The 21139-nt window shown below is 40.1% G+C and overlaps 1 long non-coding RNA gene across 2 annotated transcripts in view; it reads right to left on the reverse strand.

Annotated features, from left to right (window-relative positions):
- The window catches only part of LOC138146934 (uncharacterized), a 175526-nt gene that overhangs the window by 125937 nt on the left and 28450 nt on the right, over nucleotides 1-21139 (reverse strand). The window contains exon 3 of one of the 2 annotated variants that reach the window (XR_011164650.1): nucleotides 13608-15150. The exons of the other annotated variant lie outside the window; for it this stretch is intronic. This is a non-coding gene — a long non-coding RNA (uncharacterized lncRNA). Of the gene's footprint in view, nucleotides 1-13607; nucleotides 15151-21139 lie in introns of those variants that run through there. 2 annotated transcript variants of the gene reach the window in all.

Raw genomic sequence — 21139 nt, forward strand, 5'->3', positions numbered from 1 at the left:
AGTAGTGGCTGAAGCATCAGAACAGCTGCGACCAGAGCTCCAGGCCCACAGATGATGGGGGGATCAAGAAGCTTATCATAGGGCAGTTGCAGGAATCTCTTCTCTGGCACTGAGGCTGGATTCTCTTGCTTTGCCCTACTTGGATCCAGGTCACAGTCTTGGGTGGCGGTCCTGCGGTGAGGAGGAGAACTGGTAGGGCATCTCTTGTGGCAGCTATGGAGAGAAAATCTTCCTCACAATTCTGAGGAAGGTGACTAGAAGTAGCTCTGACAACAGCTGCACAAAACCCCAGAAATTTGGGACACAGCACTCTCCACTATAGAAGCAGAGTTCTACCATGGCCAAGAGCTCAAAAGTCAAGTAATTGTCTGGCAAAATGAGCAAGAGAGGAAAAGAAATCAGACTATAGAAGAGTTCTTTGGTGACAAAGAAGATCAAAACATAGAACCAAAAGAAGACAACAAAATCAAAACTCCTGCATTAAAAGCCTCCAATAAAAATATGAATTGGACACAGGCCATGGAGGAGCTCGAGAAGGATTTTAAAAATCAAGTAAGAGAAGTAGAGGAAAAATTGGGAAGAGAAATGAGAATGATGCTAGAGAATCATGAAAAATGAGTCAATCAGCTTGCCAAAGAAGACTCAAAAAAAATACTGAAGAAAATTACATCCAAAAAATAGACTAACTCAAATGGCAAAAGAGGTCCAAAAAGTCAATGAGGAGAAGATTGCCTTAAGAAGCAGAATTAGCCAAATGGAAAAGGAAGTCCAAAATCTCACAGAAGAAAATAATTCCTTAAGAATGAGAATGGGGCAAATGGAAGCTAATGACTGTACAAGAAATCAAGATATTATAAAACAAATCCCAAAAGAATGAAAAAATAGGAGACAATGTAAAATATTTCATTGCAAAAAACTGACCAGGAAAATAGATCCAGGATGGATAATTTAAAAAACCCATGATCAAAAAAAAGAGCCAAGACATCATCTTTCAAGAAATTATCAAGGGGGGTGGAGTCAAGATGGCGGAGTAGAAACAGGACTTCTGCTCGGCTCCGGCTCCAACCTCCTCCAATTCATGTAAAAAATGACTCTAGACAAACTTTGGAGCTACAGAACCCACAAAATCACACAGAGAATCTAACCTCCCACAGAGGACAGCCTGGCAGGCTGGCAGGAAGCAGCCAGTGCAGTGTTCTGGGAGCCAAGCCCAGGTCTGCTCAAGCCCTAGGTTAGCCTCAGGGTGGCCTGACCAGCCACTGGCTGGAAGGACTTCAGATCATCAGCAGCTGTGGCAGTATCCAGAATTATCAACCCATAGATGCTAAGGACAAAGTGAGAGGTCAGTACAGTGTGGACTTGGGGACCTGGTAATTTGGAAGTGCGGTCTTGCCTTTGCCCCCACGGCAAGAAGCAGCTGAGGCTCCATGGCCATGCAGACACCCGCCATGTGGCTGCTTCAGAGCTCCTGGTCTGCAGATTGCAGGGGCACCAAGCAACCAGTATGAGGGGTAATCACTCTTGCTTTAACCTGCTTAGATCTGGATTGCTTTCTAGGGTAGTGATCCAGGGCTGTGTGAGCAGTCTGCCAGAGCATGTGGAGGATTCAGAGAGGGCACCCAATTAATACCTCCAGCAGCTTTGCAAACCCCAGTGATTTGGGACAAAGCTCTCCCAGGAAGCAGAATTCTGCTGTGGCAAAAGGCTCAAAAGACAAGTAATTGAGTGGCAACATGAGCAAGCAAAGGAAGCAAAACAAACAGAGCATTCTGACATTATACTCCTACTTTGGGGACAAAAAGGATCAAAACATGGAACAGGAAGAAGACAGCAAAGTCAGAACTCCTGCACCCAAAGCTTCCAAGAAAAATATGAGCTGGTCACAGGTCATAGAGGAGCTTAAAAAGGATTTTGAAAACCAAATAAGAGAAGTGGAGGAAAAACTGGGAAGAGAAATGAGAACAATGCAAGAAATTTATGAAATGAGAGTCAACAACATGACTGAAGAAAATAATACCTTAAAAAATAGACTAACCCAGATGGCAAAAGAGGCTCAAAAATGCAATGAGGAGAAGAATGCCTTAAAAAGGCAAAGTTGCCAGATGGAGAAAGAATCTCAAAAGCTCACTGAAGAGAATCATTCCTTCAGAATTAGACTGGAGCAAATGGAAGCAAGTGACTTTATGAGAAATCAAGATACTATTAAACAGATCCAAACAAATGAAAAAATAGAAGGCAATGTGAAATATCTTATTGGAAAAACCGCTGACCTGGAAAATAGATCCAAGAGAGATAATTTCAAAATTATTGAACTAACTGAAAGCCATGATCAAAGTAAGAACCTACAAATCATCCTTCAAGAAATTCTCAAAGAAAATTGCCCTGATGTTTTAGAACCAGAGGGCAAAATAGAAGTTGAAAGAATCCACAGATCACCTCCTGAAAAAGATCCCAAAAATTAAACTCCTAGGAATATCATAGCCAGGTTCTGGAATTCCCAGATCAAGGAGAAAATATTACAAGCAGCCAGGAAGAAACAATTTGAATATTGTGGAAACACAATCAGGATAACCCAGGATCTGGCAGCTTCTACACTGAGGGATCGAAGGGCTTGGAATTTGATATTCCAGAGGTCAAAGGAGCTGGGATTAAAACCAAGAATCACCTACCCAGAAAACCTGAGTTTAATGTTTCAGGGTAAAATATGGCTACTCAATGGAACAGAGTACTTTCAAGCATTCTTGCTGAAAAAACCAGAGTTGAATAGAAAATTTGACATTCAGATACAAGAAGCAAGAGAAGCGTAAGAAGGTAAACAGGGAAAAGAAATCATAAGGAACTTATCAAAGTTGAACTACTTATATTCCTACATAGAAAAACAATAATTGTAACTTATGAAACATTTCTCAGTATGAGAATAGTTGAAGGGAATAGAAATTCATATATTTTATATATATATATATGTATGTATGTATGTGTGTATATATGTGTATGTATATATACATATAGGAGGGTATATAGACATATGAATCCATATGTATGTGTGTGTATATATGCGTACAGGTATACATAGACAGAGGGCACACGACCAATTTAATAGCAAAGGATGATATTTAAAAGGTGAAATTAAGAGGTAAGAGAGGAATATAGTGAGAGGAGATGGGGAGGGACAGAATGGGGTAAATTATCTCATATAGAAGAGGCAAGGGGAAACTGTTACAATGGAGGAGAAGAACAGGAAGGCAAAAGGGAATGGGTCAACCTTATTCTCATTGAATTTGGCTTAGGGAGGGAATGAAATACACACCAAATAGGGTATCTCACCCTACAGGAGAGTAGAGGGGAAGGGGAAGAGAGGGGGGATAATGGAAGGGAGGGCAGGCTGGGGAGGAGAGAAGTTGGAAGCACCCACTTTTGAAAAGGGACAGGATCAAAGTAGAGAATAGAACAATTGGAGGGTGGGATAGGATGGAGGGAAATATAGTCAGTCTTTTACAATATATCCACTATGGAAATGTTTTTCATAGCTACATATGTACAACCTATATTGAATTGCTTATCTTCCCAGTGAGGGTAGGTGATGAGGGAGGAAGGGAAAGAATCTGGAATTCAAAGTTTTAAAATCAAATGTTTAAAAATACATATGCATATTATTATTATTATTATTTTACATGTAACTTGGAAATGAGATATATATGCACTGGTGCATAGAGATCCATCGTGCCCTACTGGAAAGTTGGAGGGCATGGAGGAAGATATGGGAGAGAGCAGATTGGGGGAGGGGATATTCAGTGGGATCGCTGCTTTGGGGTGGTGGGGAGAGGAAAATGGGGAGAAAATTTGTAACTCAAAATCTTGTAGAAATGAATGATGTAAACTAAAAAATAAAAAAGAGAGAAAAAAGAGAGAGAGAAAGAAATTATCAAGGAAAACTGCCTTGGTATTCTGGAACCAGAGGGTAAAATAGAAATTGAAAGGATCCACCTGATTGCCCCTTGAAAAAGGTCCCAAAAAGAAAACTCCTAGGAGTATTATAGCCAAACCAAGAGTTCCCAGGTCAAGGAAAAAATACTACAAGCAGTCAGGAAGAAATAATTTTAGTACTGTGGAAACACAATCAGGATAACGCAAGATCTAGCAGCTTCTATATTAAGGAATTAAAGGGTTTGTAATATGATATTCCAGAGATAAAGGAGCTAGGATTAATACCAAGAACCACCTACCCAAAAATATAGTATATACTTTGGGGAGAAATATGGTTATTCAATGAAATAGAGGACTTTCAAGTATTCTTGATGAAAAGACCAGAGATGAACAGAAAATCTGACTTTCAAATACAAGAATCAAGAGAAACATGAAAAGGTAAACAGGAAAGAGAAATCATAAGGAACTTATTAAAATTGATCTGTTTACATTCCTATATGGAAAGATAATATTTGTAACTCATGAGACTTTTTTCAGTATTAGGATAGTTGAAGGGAATACACACACACACACACATATACACATATAGTATATGTATATATGTATATGTTAATGTGTGTTTATGTATACTTAGATGACACAGGGTAGGTTGAATATGAAGGGATGATATCTAAAAAATAAAATTAAAAGGTAAGAGAGGAATATATTGGGAGGAGAGAGGGAGAGATAGAATAGGGTAAATTATCTCACATAGAAGAGGCAAGAGAAAGCTGTTACAATGGAGGGGAAGAGCAGGGAGGTGAAAGGGAATGAGTCAATCTTTCTCTCATTGGATTTGGCATAAGAAGCGAATAACATACACACTCAATTGGGTATCTTACCTACAGGATAGTAGGAGAGAAGAGTATAAGGGAGGGGGGCGGTGTGATAGAAGGGAGGGCAGATTAGGGGAGAGGGTAATCAGAAGCAAACACTTTTGAAAAGGGACAGGGTCAAAGGAAGAAACAGAATAAATGAGGGGAGGGATAGGATGATGGGAAATAAATGAAGGAAATTTTTTGCATAACTACACATGTATAACCTATACTGAATTGCTTGTCTCCTCAGTGGGGGTAGGTGAATAGGGAACAAAGGAGAGAATCTGGAAATCAAAGTTTTAAAAACAAATGTTAAAAAATTATTTCTACATGCTACCAGGAAATAAGATATACAGGTAATAGGATATAGAAATCCATCTTGCCCTACAAGAAAGTAAGGGGAAAGAGGGTAAGGGGGGATAGGAAGGCATAGAAGAAAGGAAAGACTGGGAGAAGAGGTAATCAGTATGCTTACCATCTGATGGCATGCTCACCCATCTAGGGTGAGGGGTAGGAGAGAGATGGGGAGAAAATTTGGAACGCAAAATCTTGTAGAAATGAATGTTGAAAACTAAAATATATAGATAAATAAGATAAAATTTTTAAAAATATATTTAAAAGGGACAGCTAAGTGGCACAGTGAATAGAGCTTCGGCCCTAGAGTCAGGAGGACCTGAGTTCAAATCCAACCTCAGACAGTTAACATTTATTAGCCATGTAATCTTGGGCAAGTCACAAACCTAAATGCCACCTTCCCCCTCCAAAAAACAAATATATATACATATACATATGTATATACATATATATGTATATATATATAGATATATATACATATACATATGTATATACATATATATGTATATATATATATAGATATATATAAAAGAAATTGCAGATACCCCAACCTTCAACAGCCACTACCCTGAGCAGTCAGCAGCCATCAACACTGAGGCAAGTCCCTCCACCACCAAAAATTAAGATTCACTCAAGTCTTAGATGATGGCTAGCATTTTTTAAAAGTATGTTTAATTAAGGTATGTAAATTTTTAGACATAATACTACTATACACAATACTACAGTATAATATAAATATGATTTTTACATCCACTGAGAAACAGAAAATTTCATCAATTTACTGTGAATATTCACCTTTCTGTGGTGGTCTGGAACCAAACACACAATATTTCTGAGGTATGCCTGTAGTATAAATATATATCTAACATATATGTTTAGATAGATATGTATGTGAAAACAGAGGCATATTTGTGGGGTCTCTCCTGTTGCTTTTCAGGGAAAACTAACCCCTGTCACAGGAGAGACAAAAGCATTCGTCTTAGATTGAGAGGATCTAGGCTAGAAGTTTAAGGGTTCCTCACAAGCTGGGTCCCACTCTGATTGGCATGCAGGTTTTCCCATTTCCATCCTCTTCACTTCATCCCTTTTTGCAGGTCTGATACCTACCACTTTTCTCTATAACATGGGTAAGGTCTATACCTCCTCTCCCCCTCAAAAAAAAAATGAATTAGATTGACCCATGCATCCTCCTCTGTCACAGGGATTACTTTTCCCTAAAAAGCAACAAATCTAATCTTGAGACTTAATTGGCCCCTTCAGCTTCCTTGTCACCTAAGAACATAAAAAGTCCCCCTCAGCTGAAGCCAGAATCCATCAGACTTGGTGGATTTGTGAAGACCACACAAATCACCATATCTTTTACCACAGCCTGCTCAGTGGCCAGATACATTTCCACATGGAGACAAGAGGACATATCCAGAGAAACTGAGTGCCACTCAATCCTTGATGTGCAAACCAAACCTCCCTTTCTTAACTATTCAATGATTTGCAAGTGCCTACTCTTATTCCAACATTGAAGACTTACCTCTAACTCCCATCTTGGGGTATCTCATGGCCCTTGCTCTCAGGACCTCACCATATTAATCAAACTTAGTATGGATCAGCATAGCCCACTGTTCCCCAGCTCAGGAGATCTGCCAACCCCAACCTCCCTGGGAGCTGCCACCATGCCTAGCTCCCCCTTACCTGAGAAGTAAGGAAACAAGGTTCAGAAAAGAGAAGCAATTTGTCCAGGGTCTCAAAGCTCTTAAGGACCTGAGCTGGAATTAAATTCCCAGTTCTCTAGCTCTAAATCAAATCCTTTTATCTCCCCAATATGTCCCCCCTGCCTACTCCATGTTTCTCCCCTCTTTATTCCTTTATTACATTTTAAAATGCTAATGTATTAAAAGGATAAATTATTAAGCACATATTGGTGATAGATCAAGAGTAAGAAGGGACCTCTTAGAATCTAGTTCAATTCCTTTGTTGTTGTTGTTGGGGGATGGGGGAACTGAGACTCAGAAATTAAGTGACTTACCTGATGATATGCTGATAATAAGTGTCAGCATTTGAACTTAGGTCCCCTGCATCCAAGATGAATGCTTTTGCCTCTATCCTAAGCTCTGTATTAAACATCTGAAAGGGCAGGGAGGTGAGAGGAGGAAAAATCCCATTGCAAAATGACACCCTCCCCTGCCCTTTAGTTGCTTACAATCCAGTAGAGAGGGCATTTGCCCAAGAGTTACTACTAAATGACCCCCTACAGATATCACCAGTGTAGCCACCTAAAGGCCAAAGTTTCCCAGGAAGGCCCTTATCCTAGTAGCTCTACCTTTTGCCGGGATTGTCCAGGTATCTTGGTTTTGTGTGGCTTATTTGCTCTCCCAAATATGCCTGTGGTTTAACATAAAAACAAAGATCTCTTAACCTCCTTTCCTGGTAAAAAGGTTCACCTGCAGAGCCAGACCTCTGTCCAGAATGTTACTTCTATTACATAAAGCCTCTACAAAAGGGTCAATGCAAGAGGCTGCTTTGTTTTGTGCTACTTCCACTGAAAGCACCTGCATTCTCCACCAATATTAGGCCTCTTGCATAATTACCTGCCACTAAATTGCAGCCATTGCATTGTCTTCCTTTAAAAATACTCCTGGTCGCCAAATCTTGTGGGGTCAGCAGTTCTCTTTATGGGGCCGTTCATTATTGCTCCAGCAATAATCCTGCACACTGCAATACCCCCATAGTGTGAGGTTTTCCCTTCCTCTTCAGTTTGCCTTTCACCGTCGCTGCTGGCCAGCATAAATCAGTACAATGCACACACCATAAACACTACAAGTGTGAACCCTGCCAATTGGTCCACTTTAATTGGTTTCAGCTAAAACCCATTTGAAGAGAAAAGACAGACAAACCAAAGGGCAGACAAAGTTCTGAAGCTGCTCGCTGAGGCTTGTCCTTATTGAGCACATCTCCTGAGCTTTGTTCCCTGCTGTTTGTCTCCAGGGTCTCACCCCTGGGTCATTTCTATTTCTGCATCTCCTGGGCTGCCAGTCTTGACTCCTGATGCCCTGTATGTACCAGGGCCAGGCAGCATCCACGTTTATCATGATGGAAGATAAAGTTGTAAAAATCCCCAGGGCAGAGCCGTACATTTTAACAACTGTGCTAATGCGGAAAACAACTTGTGTAGAATAAATATGCCCCACAATTAGTGGTAGGCTGGCATATTTCATGGTTACCTTACATATAAATAAACTCGAGCCACTGACATTTTTCCTGAGGGAGTTTCTCTCCATTGCCCAAAACATGAAGACAGATTTGTTGTAAGTAACGCTATCATCAAGCTAAGGTTGAAAATCTATTATTATTTTTAATTCATCTGCTTTTGCATCTGTAATAACTGCAGGCACAGCCTGTGGTTCTGATATTGTCTGTATGATTAACTGTGGTCCTGTCAGAGCCCAGGCTGTGGTTCCCCAAAGCCTATCATTTGATTGAGGATAACAGGAGATGATGAGAAAAGCTATTCTACCTGAGGGTGGTCCAGGTCTGGGGTAAATGACTTCTTCCTGCATCTTTGGGCCTCTCCTGGAGACCAGAGTCCTGATTCACTCAGCTATACTCCCTTTGTCTTAGGTGGATGCCCTAATCAAACAAATTACCCAGCCCATGATCAGAGCCACTGATCCAAGGATACTCATGCAGATGTTTATCTGCAACGGGCCAAGTCTTCTCAACCATAAGGCACTGTCTGAAAAGAAGGGCTAATGTGTTCAATGAAAGGTAATAAAGGATCTGTGTTAACTCAGCCACAGAAAAATCTCAGGGGACGGACAGAGCAGGCCATATTTGACACTCAGGGTGGGACTTGTTTAAACCAAAAGCCATGCACACAGGGAATGGAGAAAATCTGCTTTCCTGTTTGGGTTTGAGAAGGGTAGATGCTTGTATGGCAGCATCTATTAGACACCCGCCATATATTAGGCAGCTGCTGCAACTGAATTAGCATTTCAATAGCACAATCACTTCATTGCACTATTGAAATCACTTTAGGCTCCTACGCTATTTAAATGGGGCCAGCCTCCAAGTTTATGCTAGCGTAGATGCAATGCCAGCTTTGCAGTGAATTCATAAATCTTGCACCAAATTCAGTGAGTACAGATGCAGCCGTATAGGCATGATCTTTCATACCTACCTACAGAACTTCTTTAAGGGTATAATTATCTCTCAAAAAATGGTAAGAGCTGCTTTCCTTTCCTTTCTTTTCCTTTTTTGCTTTTGTAAAATATCAGAAACCTGATTCTCCACTTTCACTTTCAAACAACCAAGAGGCAACCCCAAGTCAGCTCCCACACAGATACACATACTTTTCCCACTCCCAGACAACTCCAGGGTTTATAGCATACAAAAGGGGAGAAAGTTTACCTAATCTATTCTTAATTTGGTCACTCTTCCCAACCAGGTGGGTCTCCTCTCTGGCCAGATATTTCAAAAAGAAGTTGTGTAGAAAACCTCATTACATTGAGTTATGGACTCTAACTAAAATGCTTACTAGCTATAATAGAGATGGATGTTCAAAATGGTCTGTCACCCTGGAGTTCCTCTGAGCCTCAACCTAGCCATCCAGATGTCTGAGTGGGGTAAGCCGGAGCAAGAGCAAGAGGTGGTGGCGAATTTGCAGTATCCTGTCACTCCTGCCATTGGGAGAGAAGGAAAAAAGCAATGTCTGGTTACTGATGAGAAGGGGAGTGGGTGAGGGAATGCACCCCAGAGAGTGAGTAGCAGCAGAAGGGGTGCTGTGGTCAAGGTCAAGCATATTCTAGGGTCACGTGGTCATGGCAAGTCTCTCTTTTCAGGGACCAGTCACTGGGTCTATTCACCTTGTTTGATACAAGTAAGGTGCTAGCTATAGAGAAAATACAGTCATCACTGACAAAGTGTTGAGTCTGCCTTTCTCTGAAGTGGAAAAAATGTTGGATTTAGTAGTCAAGGGACCTAAGCCGAAAATATAGCTCTTTCATTTTCTACCTGTGTGAACTTGGGTAAGTAGTGCAACCATTCTGTGCCCTTGGTTCTCACTTTCACAGTGAGGAAAGAGTGTTGCTCTCCTCCACTCTAAAGCTGATGTTTTGGGGCAGCTAGGTGGCGCAGTAAATAGAGCACCGGCCCCGGAGTCAGGAGGACCTGAGTTCAAATCCAGCCTCAGACACTTAACACAAAAACTAGCCACATGACCTTGGGCAAGTCAATTAACCCCAATTACCTTCCAAAAAGCAAAAATTAAATTAAAAAAAATAAATTTGATGCTTTGTGTCTACTGGAACCTGAGTCCACATCTTTGTGTTGGAAGGGGAATTAAATTCCCAAATTCAGAATTCTTGAGTCTTCAACTAGAGACTGATTCTACTGAAAGCAAAAGGGAAGGAAGAAAAGATGGAAGGAAGGAAGGAAGGAAGGAAGGAAGGAAGGAAGGAAGGAAGGAAGGAAGGAAGGGAGAAAGGGAGAGAGGAAGGAAGGTAGCATGCCTACTATGTGCCAGGCACTCTGCTCAGTACTTTATACTCATTTGATCCTCATCACAAGCCTGGGGATGGGGTGGGGTGGTAGTCATTGTCATACCCATTTTACAGCTGTGGAAAGTGAGGGAGACAAAGGTAAAACGACTTGCCCAGGGTCACACAGCTAGTCAGTGTCTGAGGTCAGATTTGAACTCAGGCCTTCCTGACACCAGGCCCAGGGCTCTGTCCACTGAGCCATCAACTCAGTTGTATTTCATTTTCCACTTTTATTTGCCTACTTGCAAAAGGACTTGCCATGGGCAGCTAAACAAACATAAACTGTACATTTCCTAAAACACTGGCAGTTTGAGTGATCTTAAATACTATCTGGGAACTTTGGTGAGAGGTGGGGGAATGGCCAAAAGAGGCTGAATAGATGTAGCACAATGGTAGATATTTTGCTATGCATTGGAGATTTGATATTAATGAATTGATATAGTTTGTTAGTTGAGTTCTATGCCAAAGGTAAATACCCTATACAAACAGTGTTTATTCATATGGAGTGGCAAGCCTTTTATATCAAGGGCATGTGATGAGTCTGAGAAAACATCAGGTCATGGAAGAGGCAGATTTTGTCCAAGGTGATGGATGATAGAAGAGTTTATTCCATTTCTGTAAATCCCATAATAGTCTTCCACCATTTCCCAGACAAGGAGAAAGGCAGAGCTGAAGGGTAGAAAGTAGCTGATTCTAAGAACCATAGAGAACACAGAGTTTTTACCTAGTGGGAATAATGCACATCACTACCATGGTAAGTATGAGAATATACATGGCCTAATTCTTCCTATTAAATGTAATCAGGATAATGGCTACCATCTAGGAATTAAGCCTTCATAGGTGTCTCCTTATTGACCAAATCCATTATAGAAACATAGAGCTGAAAGGGACCTTAGAAGCCACTGAGTCTAATTTCCATATTTTATAGAGGCACAGAGAGTGAATAGAGAGCTGGACTTGGAGTCTTCTATAAAATAGGGAGATTAATATATAATAATTAAGTAATTAATATAAATAGAACTGGAGTTGTTGTGACTACCTCCAAAAGGTCAATTTTAATTAACAGTACCACATGGCTCTAAGTAGCCATGATTTCATCATTATGTGTATTGCCTTCACCAGCACAAACATTACCAATTTATTGTTTAGTGGACTGTTTTGAGCAAGAGGTTGGCTACTTTGACCAAAAAAATCCATCACCCTGTAGTTAGCCTTCTGGTGATGAGTTCTTCCCAATTATATAGCTGGTCCTTGGATGGTAAACAGTCAAAGAAGGATCTTGGGGTGCAGCTTGTGACCACCCTGCCTAAAGACAACTGTTTCCTTTCTTCCAGCATAATATGGGATAAAATGGGAAAGAATTCTGAGTTTGGAGTCAGACGACCTACATCTGAATCATGGCTTTTCCACTAACTGCTTGTGTGATTTAGAGGAAGTTATTGCAACCCTAAGATTTTCAGCTTCCTTGACTATTAAATAAAGGAGTTGGGAAAACTGATCTCTCCCATCCCTTCTAGTCTTGATTCTATGATCTTATGAACAGGGCTAGTCCTCATATAATAGATTGTGTGTGTGTGTGTGTGTGTGTGTGTGTGAGTATATGATCTGTTGATGACCCATCTTGAAAGCCTTTACAATTTGGCAGAACTACCACAGCTTCCTTTTTATTGATAAAACCTTCTAGAACCCATAAGCTACTCTAAACCAAATATTGTGATAGGATTCTGGAAAAGTATTACTAAAAGTCTGAAGATGTTAGGTTGAAGAAATCAATAGCACAAGTACAACTGTTGAGATCAAAGATTGTGTGAAAATGATCTGGGAATTTGGGGGACACAAGTTCAATATGAGTCCATGATGTAACACAATGATCACAAAAGCTAACAGGATTTTAAGTTACCTTAGTAAAAGCTTAGCATCCAAAATGAAGGAACCAATGGTCTCACTGTACTCTGCCCTATCCAATGTTATATACACTAAAGTGTTCAGTACTGGGAATCACAATTTAGGACAGATGTGGGCAAACAGATATCCAAGAGAGGATAACCAAGATGATGAGAGGATTTGAAAACATGCTACGTAAGGAACTGGAGCTGTTTAGCCAGAAAATATTACATGATGACAAGCTTTAAGTATGAGAAGGGTTATCATGTAGATATAGAATTAGATTTGTGCTATTTAGTCCCAGAAAGGGGAAATTATAGAAAGGCAAAATTAGGCTTTATGTCAGGAAAATCTTCCTAAAAATTCAGGCTACGCAAGAGTGGAACAAGTGTTTTTATGAGATAATGAATTCCCCATCACATTGGTCTTCAATCAGAGGCTGGATACTAACTTTTCTGGTCTCTGCTATGGTCTGGATGAGATGACTTCTAAGGTCCTCTGAGCTCTGCAATTCTGCATGTGATCCATGGGCATGGAAAATGTAAACAATTAGTCAATGAGATGTGCAGATGAGGGGGAGATTTGGATTTACATGATGAGAAGTGCAGGGGAGGGAAATCCTTACACAGCATCTTACCTGAATGAATGAACAAATAAAAAACACATTTATCAAGTACCTACGTGCCAGACACTGTGCTTATCCCTGGTTGACTCATTCTATGGAATGAAATGGCTGAACATTAACTCTGAGTCCTGTGTGTATGTGTGTGTGCACATGTGTGTGTGTGTGTTCGTGCTCACGGGACATGAGGGTGTGTGTGGGGGGAGGTATGGGGGATATGTGTGGAAAAGCTCTAGGTATGGGTATGTGGGAGTATATGTATGGGTACAGGTATGAGTGTGGATATGTAGGGATGCGGGGAGCAGGCTGTGAGCATGGGGTGCTGTACTGTAATGCCAAGCAAAGGCAACTTCCCAAGGTTCAAAATACCAGCATAGGTGCTCTCCATTTTATTCAGTGACAAACCAAGAACAGAGAAGATCAAAACATGACATCATTCCAAATACAGCATTTACTAAGCCTGATTAAATAATCTCCAAGTACTACCCCACCCTAGGACCTTCCAATCATTCAATCAATTACAAAGTCTGTGTTCTAAATACTTCTCCACCCCTAGGCTATACCTTAATTAAGTCCACCACAAAGCCCCTCTTCTCAAATGGAGATTAGTTTCCAAACATAAGGTCAAAAGTTCCCCACCCCTGGATCACAATTGAATCTACCCCAGAGTTACATCAAGTTTAAACACAGCACTTAATACCCAAATGGAGGTCTTTTCTTCATCTTGACACAAGGCAAGTTCTCAGCAATCTTAGTTCCTGGGGAGACAAGGCTTAGCAAGGCCATAAGATACATTGCCAGTCCCTTCATGAATTCATCCTCTGTCTGTAGAACAGTCCTAGAACCCCTGAACACATTAGCAAAGCCCTCTCCCAGGATTTCTGTAAACATACAACCAGAAAATCCTTCTTCAGGGCTTCTGAACCAACAGAAAGGTTCCCAGACCCCTGCAACAACAGCACTGTCCTTCACCAGTGGACAGTATTCACTCTGTCTGCAGGACAGTCTCCAGACCCCTGCAACAACAGCACTGTCCTTCACCAGTGGACAGTATTCATTCTGTCTGCAGGAAAATCTCAGGGCTTCTTAACCAAAAGCCAGGTTCCAGGACTTCTTCAACAACAGGACTGTCTTTCACCAGTGGACAAATCTGGCAAAACAACATCAAAACAGACAGATAAAGTACCAGCAAAACAGCCATGTCTCCTCAGTCCTTGGCAGCTCAGGGGGCAGGTCTCAAAAGTCCAGGGCAATTCAAAGCGGCCACCAGCAATTCTCTTAGCCTCTCTCTCTCCACGAGGTGCTGCTTCCAAAAAAAAGTTTCTTCTGCCTCTCACTTGTCTCTCCAAATCTACATCACCAGCTCCTCCCAGTTCAGGACTTTCTTTTCACATCAACAAGTCCATCCCACAGGTGGGATTAACAAGCTCTGGGTTTTAATACAATCAATTTGAAAACCAAGCCAATACAGGGGAATCTTTAATTGCCATTACTATCACAGGTGCATGTGTAGCTATGTGTGTGAAGGGTTTGTGTAAGAATGTGTAAGTATGGTTGTGTATAGGTATGTGGGTGAGGGTGAGGGTGTGGGAGGATGTGGCTGTGCAGGTGGAGGATATGGATATGTATGGATAGTTATGTTGGGGCGGTATATGTGTGTGAGTGTAAGTATATGTGTGTGTGCAAGATCTGGGCATGAGCAAGTAATTTCACCTCTTTGAGCCTCAGTTTCTTTAACTGTAAAAAAACAGTGGATTAAATTACATGATCTGGTATGACACCTTGACACAAAAAATTCCTCATGTGTTTAGCTCCTTCTCTGAAGACAAGGGGTACTGATCCGTGGAGAAAGGGCTGAATAGAAAACCAGGATCAAACTGAAGCATAATAGCTGAAAATGCTTAGCTTTTGTAGACACAGGCTAAAATTTTACCAAAAGTTTCAGGAGTTCGCTAGTAAATATTTCATCACCAGCTCTCTGAAAAAAAAAATACACACATAACATACATTTAAGTTTAATCTACATTAATAACATTTTCTCCATCATATTCTTAAGTTCAGGTAATCAACAAAACATTTAATTAAAGCCTGATTGGTAGGGTTTGTTGATCTACAAGGTGCAACTGCTCACACTGAAAATCTAACAACAGGAGTTGGGTCCAATACAGATCTAGAAACATGCTTTATTAAATCAGTTGCATTGAGCAAAGTAAACTGCATTTTGTAAAGAGGCAATGTAGATAGTCTGCTGAATGTGAAATTGAGAGTTGGGTTCAAACCTCACTTCCTTAAGAGCATAGATCTGGATCTGAAAAGGATTTTGGAGGTCATCTAATCCAACCCCCCTCCCCTCATTTTACAAATGAAGAAAATGAGTCGCAGAGAGATTAAGTTACTTGTTCAAGGTCACACAGATAGTAAATGGAAGAAGTAAAAGTTAAACCCAGGTCTTGTGACTCCAAATATATAATATTTTATAGTATATTATAATATCAAATAATATTCAATAAATTTGGCAAAGATAATGGAGTAACAGATTTGAGATTCAAAGTTGTCTCCTGTGACCAGGGATAAATGACTTACCCTCTCCAAGTCTCAGTTTTCTAATCTGTAAAATAGGGCTAGTAATACTTAGACTATCTCCCTACTCAAAGCCAGGAAGAACTGGCTTGAAACTCAGCCTCTTCTCTGACACATACTGGTTGTGTGACCCTGGGCAAGTCATTTATCCTCTTGTGCTCTAGGTAACTCTAAAACAAAACTGGACTGAGTTGGTGCTGTCCTGCATGGGTAAAGTGTCCTCACTCAGGGGTTCCCTATAGCAATGAAAATGGAGGCAACTAAATGGTATAGTGGTTAAACCACTGGACCTAGGATCAGGTTTATGGTGGTTCAAATTCAGACTCGGACACATACTAGCTGTGTGACCTGGCACGAGTCACTTAACCTTTGCCTTAGTCCACTGGAGAAGGAAATGGCAAATTACTCCAATATCTTTGCCAAGAAAATCCCATGGTCCACAGGCTCACAAAGAATGAGACACAAGTGAACAAAAAAAAAAAATAGCAATGAAATCATATCCTAATCCATATCCCTCCCTCTCAGGCTTCTTGTGATTTGCCATTCTTGAAATATTGTACACATATGAGTCAATATCATTGATTTGGTATCAAAATTAGGCCTTCTAGTTCTCTGGTAAACCCTACTGGATTTTACAAGATTTTTAGGTTTTCTTTCTTTTTTTTGAATCATACAAATACAAGTAGACAACTCCATGTGTGTGGAACACAAAGCCTTCTCTCACTCTCTGTTTTTTCTCCTTCCCTCTCTTGACATTCCCACCTCCATCCAAATCTGAAAAAGTTGTGACAAAGCTTTGGCAAATGATGTGTTGATAAGCCTGCTCTAATTGCCTGCTGCTTAGAAAGATGTTGTTAATGAAAGTGGAATGCTTTTAATCCATCATTCCTGCTATGTGTTGCACTTTTCTCCCTTGCCATGGACTATTTCATATTTAATCTTTAAAGTGAAACTAAAGCTTTATAAAAAAGACAAACTCCCCCTTTAGTGTAGTTATTTTAATAAATATCTTAACCTTTCTATAAAAACAATTTGCATTTGACCAAAGAGCTTAAATATCAATGCTTTTTGAAAGAGATGAAAAACTGAGCTGCACATGTCAGGAGACAGAAGGTTCTTGCCAATTTCTGGCCTTAACCAAGCTGTAACGCTACCTGAGTCAAAATGATGCATGTATAGTCAGTGAGATATCTTATGAAGGAACATGCTAGTTGAGGGCACTGCATTTATTTTATGTCTAGAGATGAAAATATGTCTAATAAGGAAAACTAACCCAAAGAAATTTAGGAAAATAAAGCCTTGGTGCACCCAATGTCTAATGACAATTCAAACCTCAATGTTCTAGTGTGACAGGACTAAATATCACCCACCCCCACCCTAACTCTATAAACTTCAGTGTCTCTAAGATCAAACATAAATTCTTGTTTGACTTCTAAAGATCTTCCCAACATGACCTTTTCCTGTCATTCGAGCCTTTCAACTTGACTCCCCTCCATGCATTCTACTGTCCAGCCATACTGGCCTATTTGCCATTCCTCATACATGCTCCATCCCCCATCTCCACATCTTTACACTTGCTGGGAATCCCTTATTCCTGGGATGACCTTTCCTTTTCTCACAACTTTGCTATTGATTCTCCATACTTTTCTACTGTGACTCCTCTGCCTTCACACACTGGAACTTGCCCCCATGTCTGAGGGGTTTTCACCCTGGAAAATCACCATGCTGGCTCCATTCTCCCATTAGTGAGTTTCTTCAGCGGCCTCTGTTTTGGAGATGTTCCTAGACCTGTCATACTTCACTCCTTTCCCAACTCCCTGGACTTAGCCAACATACTCCCTGTACAGGTATTTTCTACTCTGCCCAGCTTTTTACCTCTCTTTTATGTTATCTCTCCCTATCCTCCCCACTGCAGGGCTGGGATGGCCTTTCTTTTTGTTTGCATTTATAACTCCAATGCTTAACACAGTGCCTGACACATAGTAAATGATTACTAAAAGCTTGTTAACTGCTTACATGCCTGGAATGTTCTCCTTCATCACCTCCTACTCTTAGAATCTCTGATTTCCACACACTTAGCTCAATCACCACCTAGTACTCTCCACTCTATGATTATCTTCAGTCTATTCTTTATTTGTCTCATATGTGTATACATTTGTTATTTAGTCATTTTCCAATCTTGTCCAACTCTTCATGACTCCAGTTGAGATTTTTTTGGCAGTTACTGGAGTGGTTTACCATTTCCTTCTCCAACTCATTTTACAGATGAGGAAATGGAAGTAAATAGGGTTAAGTGACTTGTCCAAGTACACACAGCTAGCAAGTATCTGAGGCCAGATTTGAACTCAGGAAGAGAAATGTTTCTGACTCTAGGCCTGGCACTCTATTCACTGTAACACCTAGCTGCCTTATGTGTGTGTTTTAGGTGTGCATATATATAGGTAAATGTATGTATATATGTGTATATATATATGTGTGTGTGTATACATATGAATATATACAAGATAAATAAAACAACACATATAAGACCTATATGTAAATAAATATATACAAGATATAGATAAAAATTATTCATGTGTATACACACACAGACACACATACTGACTGGTAGGTAGGCAGGTAACAATTACTTATTAAGGTCTTTGTGGGCAGATGCTACTTTTGACATTTCTTTGCATCTTCAGCATTTAATAGAATGAATAGCACATGTAACAGCAGACTATAAATAAATGCTTGTTGACAGATGGATCAAAGACTGATAGCATGTTTATCTCTTTTTCTGGGCAAGCCATAATGTAAGAGTTTCAGAGCTATAATTAATACAGGTCTAAATGGGATTTTTTCCCAGAGCACCAACATGGGGGTAAAATATACCTCCCTCTTGCTAGTAACACTCTATTTGCATGTCACATAAAGGTCCTCTGGATGGTCACTGGGCCATCATGCCTAAGGCCCTATCACATTGGCACTCTGTGAGGGAGCCTTATTTCCTCTCCAGCCCCCAAGAAGAGAAGGGATAAACTCTCTGAGGAACAGCTGGTCCCTCTCTCAGAACAACCATTCTAAATGGTCAAATTGTCCTGAGCATAAATGCTGCCAACATCCTCCAACATATACCTAACAACTGAATTTGCTCCAGGCTCAGCTGTGATTCATTAAGTAGTTTATTAAGGTTCTGAATAGATAGTGCTGGGTCAACTCAAGTTTTAGCACTAACTACCTATGTAAATTGGGTGAGTTACATAACCACTCTGGGCCTCAGTTTGCTAAATTGTAAAATGAAGGGCTTAGACTAGATGACCACTAAGGCCCTTTCCAGCTCTAAAGTTATAATCCAATGACCTCTATTTCTGTCTGACTCCTTCTGTTAGTCTTACAGCTTCCCTCAAGCCAAAAGAGGCCTAGTCAACACAGGCTAAGACCACTTCAATAAGTCTAAAAAATGACATGTTTCACAGCTTCCAGAAAGAAGACAGGAAATGACAGTAATGCAAACCAGTCAAATTGCAACCTCTATGTTCTAGTGGATTGGTCCTAAAAAACAAAAAAAAAAACACAAAAACACCATGATTTGTTTGGGAAAAAAGCAATTTGTCTAGCTTTAGTTCTTATTTCGTCACTCTGTTTAAGTTTACTCTGCAGTCTGGGTGTTGTCAAAAGGTCCCAAGCACCTCCTCACACCTCTTTAAGTATCACTTCTGATCCACTGGTCTTTTCTACTTCTGACCACAAGCCAAAATCCCCAGCGCTGTTTATATAGCTCAGCTTTTGTGGTCTTCAAGCCTTGGCTGAATCAGAGAAGTCTCCCCCATGGCTTCAGGCAGGGCTTTGCTTGTCTTGGAGAGATTAGGGAAAGTGAAGGCTTGTCTGAAAATGTCATTCCAAATATCTACCCTTCTTTTGTCTCAAATAACAAATCAGAGATATTTTTCTTTATAAATAAGAGGACTTAATGGCAGTAAGAAGCAGATAAGACCAGAGCTCCAATTGTGGTCCTTAGTCCTAAACTGTCTAGAAAAAGAAATCCATAAATTCTCTTATTTAACACCTCAACCAAGAAAAGAAAAAGGCCATAATTTAGCCACAACATCCAGAAAGGAAGAAAACTACTGTTTGAAAAGTAGTCATTGAGATGAAATCTTAAATACTAGGAAAGAATTCTTGTCTTTCTGAAATGTATATGGACTTCTAATATTTTTGGTCAAAATCAAAGAAATATGGACAGCGCACTGAACTTGGAATCAGAAAGACCTAGATTTAGATCCCTCCTCTAATAATTAACTAGTTGTATGAACATAAGCAAATCATTTAACTTCTCTGAACCTCAATTTCCTCATTTGTGAAAATGGAGAGAATAATGCCTTTGGAGGAGCAACATGGTGTAAAGGATAGAAAATTGACTTTAGAGTTAGGAGGAGAGAGATTCTTTTCTGACACCACTGAATATGTGACCCTAGGCTAATCACTTAACCTCTAAGTATCCTCAAAACCCTTTAACTAGCAGAAAAGATACCTATCTGGATTGGTTAAGAAATTCCCAGCCTTCTATCTCCCATGAAATCCTTCTTCCTGTTGGAAAAAAAATACCCTAAGTATTATCAGGGAGTTAATTATGTGCTTTAAAAACTTTAAAAACCCATATAAATGTCATATATTATTATTGTCATCATCAATAACAGTTCTTACTATGTTCACAGAATAATCCTGTTTGACTTAGTTGCTGCAGCCCAGGCCTCAATCTTTAAAGGTTGTTTGGTAGATTTTCTTTCAAAGTAAAATGGCTTCCAAATGCAAAACCTATAATGTGAATATGACTGTTGTTTATTTTTAAGGAGTAGCTATTCTCCAAGCAAATCAAAGATACTGACCACACTAGCTATGCAGAAATTTCAAAGTATTGCAAGGTTCCATCTATATTACCTATCCACAATCCCAGCACAACCCCCATTCCCCCTAGCTTCTGGCCTGAAATCTCCAGTATTAGAGTCCCTCCTTCCAATTAACCAATACATGTGTATTAAGTACCTGGGAAAGTCATTAAGTCCTCTTTGTCTCAGTTTCCTCATCTATAAAATGAAGTAGAAAAGGAAATGGCAAACCACTCCAGTATTTCTGCTAAGAAAATCCTAAATGAGGTCATGAACAGTAGAACATAACTGAAAAATGACTAAATAACAGCAAATGAAATAAAGTATTTATGATGTATCCAAGCACTATGCTCAATTATGAGGGAAAGGAAAGGAAAGGAAAGGCAAGGCAAGGCAAGGCAAGGCAAGGCAAGGCAAGGCAAGGCAAGGAAAGGAAAGGAAAGGAAAGGAAAGGAAAGGAAAGGAAAGGAAAGGAAAGGAAAGGAAAGGAAAGGAAAGGAAAGGAAAGGAAAGGAAAGG

The sequence above is a fragment of the Petaurus breviceps genome, unplaced genomic scaffold (genome assembly GCF_028583685.1).
Source record: "Petaurus breviceps papuanus isolate PSGF00001 unplaced genomic scaffold, PetGlider_PUasm1.0 90775, whole genome shotgun sequence".
Taxonomy (NCBI): domain Eukaryota; kingdom Metazoa; phylum Chordata; class Mammalia; order Diprotodontia; family Petauridae; genus Petaurus; species Petaurus breviceps.